The sequence below is a fragment of the Crocuta crocuta genome, unplaced genomic scaffold, assembly GCF_008692635.1.
Source record: "Crocuta crocuta isolate KB4526 unplaced genomic scaffold, BGI_CrCroc_1.0 scaffold28, whole genome shotgun sequence".
Lineage (NCBI taxonomy): Eukaryota > Metazoa > Chordata > Mammalia > Carnivora > Hyaenidae > Crocuta > Crocuta crocuta.
The window spans coordinates 9835041-9844743 of NW_027533256.1; the positions used below are offsets into that span (position 1 = coordinate 9835041).

The window sequence follows — 9703 nt, forward strand, 5'->3', positions numbered from 1 at the left end:
TAAGGGACATGGAAATGAAAATTACAATGACTAAGTTTGGATTAGCAGCCAGAATTTTGACTTTGTGTCCTAGTGATCAGGCCTCCTGGGACATTTATGAAAGAAGACACAAAAACCTATGAAGCAGAAATTATACATACAACAGTCTAAAGCAAAAGGCGCCAAGACCAGAAGTTGATAATGAAGTGTAAATAAACAAATGATATGTAGCCCCATGGAAATAAAAAAGAGAGCTCTTCACTAACTTGAATCGTAGAGGTCACATTTGCAATTACAGATTCTTGGGGTAAAAAGAAACAATAAAAACAAGTCACCGAATTGCAAAAAACATAATGTGGCCCAAACTGGAAGCAGATACAAGTTTATAATCTTAAATGCTCTCGTTATATATTTTTTACATGTTACATATTTTTAAATATTTTAAATACACACATTTTTTAATGAATATTAGTAAGAAGCATGAGAAATTAGCAGGGGGGAAAAAGCCTAATTAGGACAGGTAGATGGAAACAATAAGGATAAAAGCAGAAATCAATGCCACAAACAAAACATAGAAGCAGAAATTCTTCATCCTAGGAGGACATAATTAATAAATCCTTCTCAAATTGGCTCTTTGGTTGGGCGAAGAGGGCATGAGGGTGGTAAAAATCACTATAAAATAGAGAAATCTCTGATAAATCTAATCAAGTAAAGAGAGATCTAGACAAATAAATAGAGTTATGTGAAATGAGATGTAATAGAGAGAAGGAAATTACAAAAATTTCAGAGCAATTTTTCCAAAGGGTACAAACATCAGATAAAATTCAACAATTTTCTGGAAAAAAAACCCAGATGATTAAAATTGGCTTTAGAAAATTAGGAAATTGGGGCAGGAGGAACAGAGGAGGGACAATATTTATGTTGAAAAATTTTTAATACTTCAGGGAAACTCCTCCTGAATTCCCCATGGCCAGACGACCATATCCGTGTGTCCCCCTGGACATTTTCAAGGAATAGTTGATCCCCATGGTGTCTACACTCTACTGGAACACAAAAATTAGGGTGAGCCACCCTATTCATCTTCTGAAATGAGCACGAATTTGATATCGAAACCTGACCACGAAAGCACAGAAAAGCAACCAAGGACCAATTTCAACCTCATGTGTAAGTGTAAAGCCAAAAATCCAGGCCAGCATCATGGGCCTGCAGCCTGTACATAACACAGAGCCCTGTGCTCAGAAGGACCCCATGCCTTATTTAACGCTGTCACCTGCTTGAAATTCTTAATAATTTTTTAACAAAGGACCCCACATTTTCACTTTACACTGGGTCTTACCTATGCAAATTATATACATATCCAATCCTGGCAAAAATATTGGCAAATCAAGTATGAAAGCACAATACCAGAATCTCTGCCTTGATTGGGACTATTTTATCTAAGGATTCAAGGAAGATTAAATGTTGGAAATCTTACCTATGAGATGTATCGTAAGATGATGGTGTAAAGACACTGAGAAGACATTTGAGAAACCTGCACCTGAAGATGACTCTTAGCATTTTATAAAAGTTGAATGGTATATTCTTGAATGGTAAAAGCCAACTGTAAGCCAAAGCAATACTTACTTCATGAATAAGCAACTTCATTGCCTTTGAAATGAAGCCCATTAAAAGAAGCCTGCTGCCAGCCATATGGGTGAGCTCTGGGAAGTTCTGCTGGTGCAAGAAGCATGAAGGCTGGGATGCCTGGGTGGCTCAGTCAGTTAAGCATCCAACTTCAGCTCAGGTCATGATCTCACAGTTCGTGAGTTCAAGCCCCACATCAGGCTTTGTGCTGACAGCTCAATGCCTGGAGCCTGCTTCTGATTCTGTATGTCTCTCTCTCTTCTCCACCCCCACTCATGCTCTCACTGTCACTCTCTCTCAAAAATAAATAAACATTAAAAAAAAAAAAAGAAGCATGAAGCCTGAGAAGTGGAAAAGCTCTGGGAAAGTGCTGTATCATGTCATTTACAGGCAATATGGTTATAAAGAAGACTCAAGAGGGTTGACCAAAAACCTGTTTAAATCAATAAGATCATTGGGTGCAAGATAAATAACCATAAAACAAGAACATCGCTAAATATTGGTGATATTTACTAAAAAGCAATAAGAAAATGACATCTTCACTACAGATTTTTTAAATAATCACAAATAACTATTACAGTACATGTGTAGTCAACATGGGAGTTTATTGAAATATATAAAGTAATATTTTGATAAATGGAGAAAATATACTGTAAAGTTCTCATAGAACTCCATAACTGGACATTCATTACTTAATCAATCAATTAATATTGTTTTCCACTTAAATAGTTAATATAATTACTATCAATACGTCAGTGGATTTTTTCATAAATTGAATATTTATAAAATAATTCTAAACACTATCTGAAAAATAAACAAGTGGAAAAGATTGGCAGCAGTTTTAAAAAGCAGAGGAAACTGTTCTGCCAAATTTTAAAGCGTATTCTAAAGTTCCAACAATTAAGTGTTTTATTGGCGGAAGAATTTCAAACAGATCAATGGAACAGACAAAGTAGGCACAGAAGGAAATCTCAAAATTATATAAGAATGGAGAAGATGAGAAAAGGGAACATCACTCCCAAGGGGAAAGGAATGGATTAGTCATCAAATGGAATTTTTATTTATAATGAAACCTTTGAAAAAGAGAGGTGAATACATGCCAATAATAACTGATATTGGAACGGGAAGGCACTTCCCAGATCAGCAACAACAAATACCACAAAGGAAAATACTAACAAATTAAACTGCATGCTCTATGAATGTATATCATATGTAAGTCATATCAAAAATACCACATTTGAAAAAAGAAAAGCCCAAGACAAGCTAAAAAAGAGTATTTTCAACAAATATGCCCAAGGGGTTAACATTCTTATGCTATAAAGAACTCTTTAAAAATCAGAAAGAAAAATTCATCAAGATCCCAATGGAGGCATGAGTTAAGTACAAAGGCAAATGGCCAATATATGCCATAAATATATGGAAAAACGTTCACCTCCCTAGTAATCAAGGGGATGAGAATTATAGCAAAGAGATATTGTCCTCATGCCGGTAGAACTGGTGATGAGGAGAGAAGTAATTTTTATTCTTGTTTTTAACATCAAAAGACAATGCCACTTGGGCACAAAACAAACTCTGGGGGGTGCGTAAATTCTGCACATTTTCTAGAAACCATTTGATAATATGTATTAGGAGCCATTGAAAATTATACCTTCTGATTCAGTAATTCCATTTCTACAAATCTATACTAACAAAAAATCATCAGAGAAGTGCCGCAAGATATAAGTACAAGAACAATCAATACAATATTATCTTTCTCCCAAGTACTTTTATTACCCTAATTACCTCATATGTCCTTTGCACGAATTCACAGTTTTTAGTTAGAAATTTTTATTTTTTTAACTTTCTATTTGAGATAGTTGAGATTCCCATGCACTTATAAGAAGATATAATAGAGAGATTAGGTGCACCCTTCATCCAGTTTCCCCCACAGTAACATCCTGTATAACCAGGAACCTGGCATAAACACAGCATCATTATTCATATTGCCCATTCATGTGTGTCCATGGGTGTGTGTGCGTGTGTGTGTGTGTATGTGTGTGTACTTCTATACAGTTTCATCACATGTGTAGATTAGTGGGCACCATACAATCAAAGTGCCAACAGTTCTGTCTCTACAAGGCTACAAGGATACCAGGGCGCCTGGGTGGCTCAGTCAGTTAAGCATCTGACTTCAGCTCAGGTCATGATCTCGCGGTACATGGGTTCAAGACCCGCATCAGACTCTGTGCTGACACTAGCTCAGAGCCTGGAGCCTGTTTCAGATTCTGTGTCTCCCTCTCTCTCTGACCCTCCCCTGCTCATGCTGTCTCTCTCTCAGAAATAAATAAAACATTAAAAAAAAAAAAAGGCTACAAGGATACCTTGTATTTTTAGCCACCCCCTCCCTCCCACCACAGCCCCTAACCCCAATCACTACTCTGTCCTCCAACACTATCATTTTGTCGTTGCAAGGACATTATATACATGGAATCAGACAGTGTGTAACCCTTTAGAATTAGTTTTTTTCACTCTGCATAATTCCCTTGAGACCATCTAAATTGTTCTGTGTGTTAATATTTTACTCCTTGCTGAGTAGGATGCCATGGTATGGATGGACCACAGTTTTGTTTCATTGTCACCTGCTGGAGGACATTTCAGTTGCTTCCAGTTTGGGCCTGCTAGAAGCAGTTAGGTACAGGTTTTTCAGTATTATTTTAAAGAATAAAATAAAATAAAATATGAATTCAGATGTCCAACAACAGGGAAATAATGAAATAAATTATGGCAAGCTGAATATTTCAGTGTCATTTTAAAATGTGTATAATGAGGAGTGCCTGGGTAGCTCAGTCGGTTGAGCATCTTACTCTTGATTTCAGCCCAGGTCATGATCTCAAGGTTCATGAGATCGAGCCTCACATCGGGCTCCATACACTGACAGTGCAGAGCCTGCTTGGGATTCTCTCTTTCCTCTCTCTGTTCCCTTCCCGACACATGTGAATGAGCATGCTCTCTCTCTTTCAAAATAAATAAATAACCTTCAGAAAATATGTATAATAGGTATATTCAATGAGCTAGACTAAAAGGTAGAGACAGAAAACAGTCTTCTCCCATCAACCACTGCGTTTAGGAAGGGAAAGTCTGATCTCCCCTTGCTCATTCCTAGACAACATTGACCGTATCCCTCAGCTTTTAGTCACTGTTGGGTATCTGGTCATATGATTTTCAGATATTAAAAAGTCTTGTCCAGGGACACCTGGGTGGCCTCAGTTGGTTAAGCGTCTGACTTCGGCTCAGGTCATATCTCATTGGTTTGTGGGTTCAGGCTCCATGTCGGGCTCTGTGTGGACAACTCCGAGCCTAGAGCCTGCTTTGGATTCTGTGTTCCCTCTCTCTCTCTCTCTGCCCTTCCCCTGTTCACACTCTGCCTCTGTCTCTCTCAAAAATAAACAAACATTAAAAAACTTAAAAAAAAAAAAAAAGAATTGCCTGGGAACAACAACCAACTCTGCCCTAACAGGAGGAGGCATTCCATAAACTATTGCTAAGTGAACGAGTACCTAACCATACAGCAGCCCTGTGCTTAAGGCTTGGTGTATGTTATCTCGTGGAATCTCATGACAAAGACAGCGATTGTCTACACCAACCATTACCCTTCTTTCCTCCTTAGTTATAGAGCCCTGGTTTGTTCGCTAGGAGAAAACACAGCAGCAAAAACCTTTATTGACCTCTTTCCCTTGCACTTAAAGGTAGTCTGTGACGGAATCTGGCCAATGCAGTAGAAATGAGTTTTTCTATGGGAATGCTGGAAAATCTATTCAACTGGGCAGAGCAGCCTTCTCTCTCCCTGCATCCCCCCCACCCCCATCCCACCACCAGCCTGGGATACTGACATGACGGCTGGAACTTTGCAACCAATATGGACCATGAGATGCCCTTGAGGATGAAAACTCACATCAGGACGCACCACAAGGACACCAAGAGATTGCTTTTCTACTGCACTGGCTCCAGACATCTTTAAACCAGCAAGATTTTTGATTTCCCTATTCTATTGCAGTTGAGCTTCACCCAATATATTATAAATCATCTCAATCATTCTGAAAGGTAGACTAGGCAGTTTCTGAGTTGATTGTTGAATTTCCCACTCCCCTGAAGTTACGGAATTTGGGGGCCTACAGTAAAGTCAGGTTGGATCTTCAGCTACCACAGAGCATCCTGAAGTGTCCCAGAAGTGTCCCCTTCTCCACAGCGGAAAATGATAGCTGACCACCGAGACTTGAGGTGTGTGAGCGATGCCCCACAGACGTGTTCTTCATGCCTCTCTCTGCTGGCTCTGTTTAAACAAATAGCAATAAGGCTGCCTAGGCTTAACTTCAAAGGCAGAAAAAAAGATATTTAAAGACTTCTTTCAGCAGACTGCTTCCAGCTACAGAAGAATTAACTACCATTAATTATGATGATGATAATTATATAATGCATAAAATACACTATGTAGATAAAGTGTGCAATTAAATAATTACCATTTTTCACGAACTCTTATGGGATCATTCCAGGGTAATGAGCAGGGTTAATAATGCTGTCAAATTAAACCTACCTCATTTCCATGCCCATTGTGCAGGCATTTACCTTCCTGGACCTCGGTGTCCTCATCTGTGAGATGGGGGGCTTGAGTGAGATGTTCTCAGGAGCCTTTGGACCTCATGGATCTGGCAGGTAAAGCATGGCTGTCCTGGGCCCTGGCAGAAAGAAGACAATTTCCTTTGGGACATGGGATTTGACTCGGAAAACTGAGAAAGATCTTTACCACAATGCAAACATGATTTGTCTCCTTCTGGGAGAAGCTCTGCTTCCCGCACTCAAAGCAAGCTCTCAGAGGCAAAACGAGAGCTTTACAACCCATCGTTTACTGGGTTATAGCACACACACATCATGAGAATAAAAAGAAGAGGCTGCCTGTGATGGAAAGTGCCCAGCTGTCCCCCGTGTGACTCTTGCCTTCCCCAGGGTTTTAGGGGGCAGGATGTTAGCACTTCTATAACCTGTGCATGGCACACTGAAAGGTGCCGAATTTGAGGACCAGAAAATCAAGAAACGTAAACATTTCTGTTGTAGTTGTCTCGTTATCAGATTTACTGTTTGCTTTGTTTTGCCTAAAAGGGCTGTTACAAGGGGACCATGTAACAAACTATCCAAAGCATGTCAGGGACACTTTCCTAAAAGTCTAGGCCTGTGTGTCCATAGCCTCCGTCCTCTTTGCCAGGACCCCAGCCCCAGGCAATCCCTTGCTGGGCCATGTGTGGACAATAGGGCCCATCATTCATGGGGTGGGGAGGGTCCTCAAACTCAAGGCCAAGTTTGTTCAGCCTGCTGGACAAGCCTTGGCCTTCGTCGTGAGACCATAACAATCCATCTTCCACCCCAAAATCTAGCCTAGGTTGTGGATTCAAGGAGAAGCCTTGAAATAGAGAAAAACTCTGAAGCATTGAAAGATGAACTTCATTTTGTTCATACCAGGGACCAGATGACCATCACCTAATTGTCCTCCTTCATGTACGTCACTGTGAGTAGAGGGAGGAGGCAGTGGCCAGGGCTAGTTCTGTTAGGGATATTCCTTCTAAATCTAGTTCCAGCACGTACTTTCCTTTCCTAAGCCTTGATGTTTTCTGTGTGAAACAAGAATATTCTACACACAGGAACAAATACCTCTTAAAAACCTACTTTGTACCAAGTACTACGTTAGAGTCAAGGGAGATTATGATGAACAAAACTGCAGAGGGTGTTGCCACGTACATCCCAGAATCCCCCTCGATGCCTCGAAGAACGACTTGCTGCCCCAGCCGTCTGGGGTGCTGGTGGGAGAGGGTCTTAGCTGTCAACCCCTTCACAGGCCATATCACTGCACAGCAACCTGTCACAAGGTCTCACCTCACCAGCTCCCCTCCAATGACTGGTCAAAGCCAAAGAATGAAGAACTGGTCATCTCAACCAACTCAGGACTCCTCTGAGGGGCCACTCCAGCCCCAAGGCCCCCAAAGATGTTGGGCAGGATCAATGCTGGGTGCTCCCTCTACCCTCATCTGCTTCTAGCCCCTCCCTTCTACGGGGATTGGTCCCAAGGACCTTCATTAATTGACATCCCGTCCACTGAAGTCCATCTCAGAGGCAGTGCCTGGGAAACCCAATCGGCAACAAAAACAACCTTCCCTCTCTTAGGCAACCAACCAACTTGGGAAGAGACATGATGAGGCAATTTCATGAGGACTGTGGAGAATAGCAAATATGTGTGTGAAAGCACTGTTGAAGCTTTGGGTAACGTTTATTTCTAGTGGTTTGAAGTGAGTCACGTTGCAACGTGAAAACCCATCTGATTGCTTTGAAAGAAAATCTGCCCACCACCCTCCATAACATGCATGCACAACTCTTCCCTATCTTCAAAAGCTCTTTCTCAGTAGCTTGAAAGGGGTCACCCACCCAGACAGGTGCGGCACTGTCCAGGTCCCCTCTGAGGACAGGAACTGAGGATACTTCAGACATTGCAAAGAGATCTCTTGCCTCATGCCTGTTAAGTACCTGTCGTTAGCAGAATCCCAATTCCAGAAGCCACGAAAAGGAAAGAGCCACGTGACCCCAAGGCCAGCTGATAACTTTCCAAGTTCCACAGTGCTATAACCAACTCGGCAGAAGCAGAATTCTTGGCTCCAAACCACTAATGAACTCCTTTCTAGCTCCAGGTTTAATTAGTTTTCATTGCAATATTAATGATCCTAACAAACCATCTCAACTTTCCTGTTGCACAGCTGGAATTCTTTTATTTGGCATTTGGTGTCTTTATAAGAAAATCCCACATGCATCCTCCTCCCCGCCTGCCCCATCGAGAGGGAATAAGATCACATTCTTACTTCGCTTATCATTTTGGCCAGCCGAGGGACAGTAGTTTTAATAATTTTGAAACGGGGAGCATTAAACACATCACAAACTGCCATGCAAATAACATATAATATAACTCCAGGATTTTAATTACAGTGACTAATATATGTACCAATCCTAAAATCTCTGTAGTACCATTAGGGCACATGCATGGACATTATTGGGAGGCTTAAAATTTGCACAAGGTATGTCATTAGTTGATCCAAGACCTTCTAGATCTAGAGTTCTCACCTGGGACTCAGAATTCATTTGTTGGGCACTTTGGACTGCCTATCCAGAGGCAGAGCTATTTTCATTAGTGACTATGAAAAATGATTAAACATTGCTACCAGCTCAGGTCGGTTCGTGTTGAGAGCAGCTTTGGCTGCATGGCAGAACAATTAAGGATTTGCTGGTGGATTCCAAGACCTCTCTATTTTCTCTCTGCCTCTCCAGAGGAAGAGAGAAGCAACAGAAAACTGATGTGTGATGAAACTACACCCCACCTAATTCCAGAAATTCCCCAGCCCAGCCTTGGTGGATTTACATGATCTGGATTTACATGAAAATCCCCTGAACTGTAAGTGTAGTGTTCTTCCAGGCAGAGACTTGGATTTGGGTGAAACTATTGGGTGATGACTGATAGAAACTGAGTTAGGTCTCCCAGTGGACATCTCCAAGGAATGGGCAGCTTCCGCAAAGTCCAAGTACACATGATGAACTCCATCTCGGTATGGCCAGCATCAGCACTTAGCGGCCATGCCGTGTGGAGCAGCAGTGCTGAGCCTGTGGTGAGAGTCCAAGTTCGTATACAGCCAATGTGACTCGGCCCCAGCAGAGACCCAGAGAAGGAATAAGGAACAAGAGAGGCAAACTGGCCACATACACGGGGTCAAGAGAAAGAGGCAATCATGAGGATTCATACTGGAGATGGAAAAGAAAAACCCTCCCAGAGTCTCCAGCGGGGAAGAGTCTCCTCCTGCTCTTCCAGCAGGAAAGAGGGAAGGGAAGCCCCTTAGTGCCCACAGCTGGGGGAGCAACTTCAGTCAGGCTCATGGGCGTGGCCTCCTTAGAGAGAGGCCCTCCCCCCACTACAAAGTCATCCAGTCTGGGATCACTCCTGTGACAATACTTTCCAAACCAGTGTCCTTGCCTCTGGCATGGCCCCATCCCCCATGCTTCTTTTTTTTTTTTTTTTTTTTTTTTTTTTTTTTGGGGG

General features: G+C 41.7%; 1 long non-coding RNA gene across 1 annotated transcript in view; it reads right to left on the bottom strand.

Annotated features, from left to right (window-relative positions):
• Positions 1 to 2412: 2412 nt before the first annotated feature.
• LOC144217010 (uncharacterized) overlaps positions 2413 to 9703 on the bottom strand; it is a 27704-nt gene continuing 20413 nt past the window's right edge. Inside the window, exons 2-3 of the long non-coding RNA XR_013330816.1 lie at positions 6173 to 6314; positions 2413 to 5911 (exon numbers count right to left, since the gene is read on the bottom strand). This is a non-coding gene — a long non-coding RNA (uncharacterized LOC144217010). The remainder of the gene's footprint in view (positions 5912 to 6172; positions 6315 to 9703) is intronic.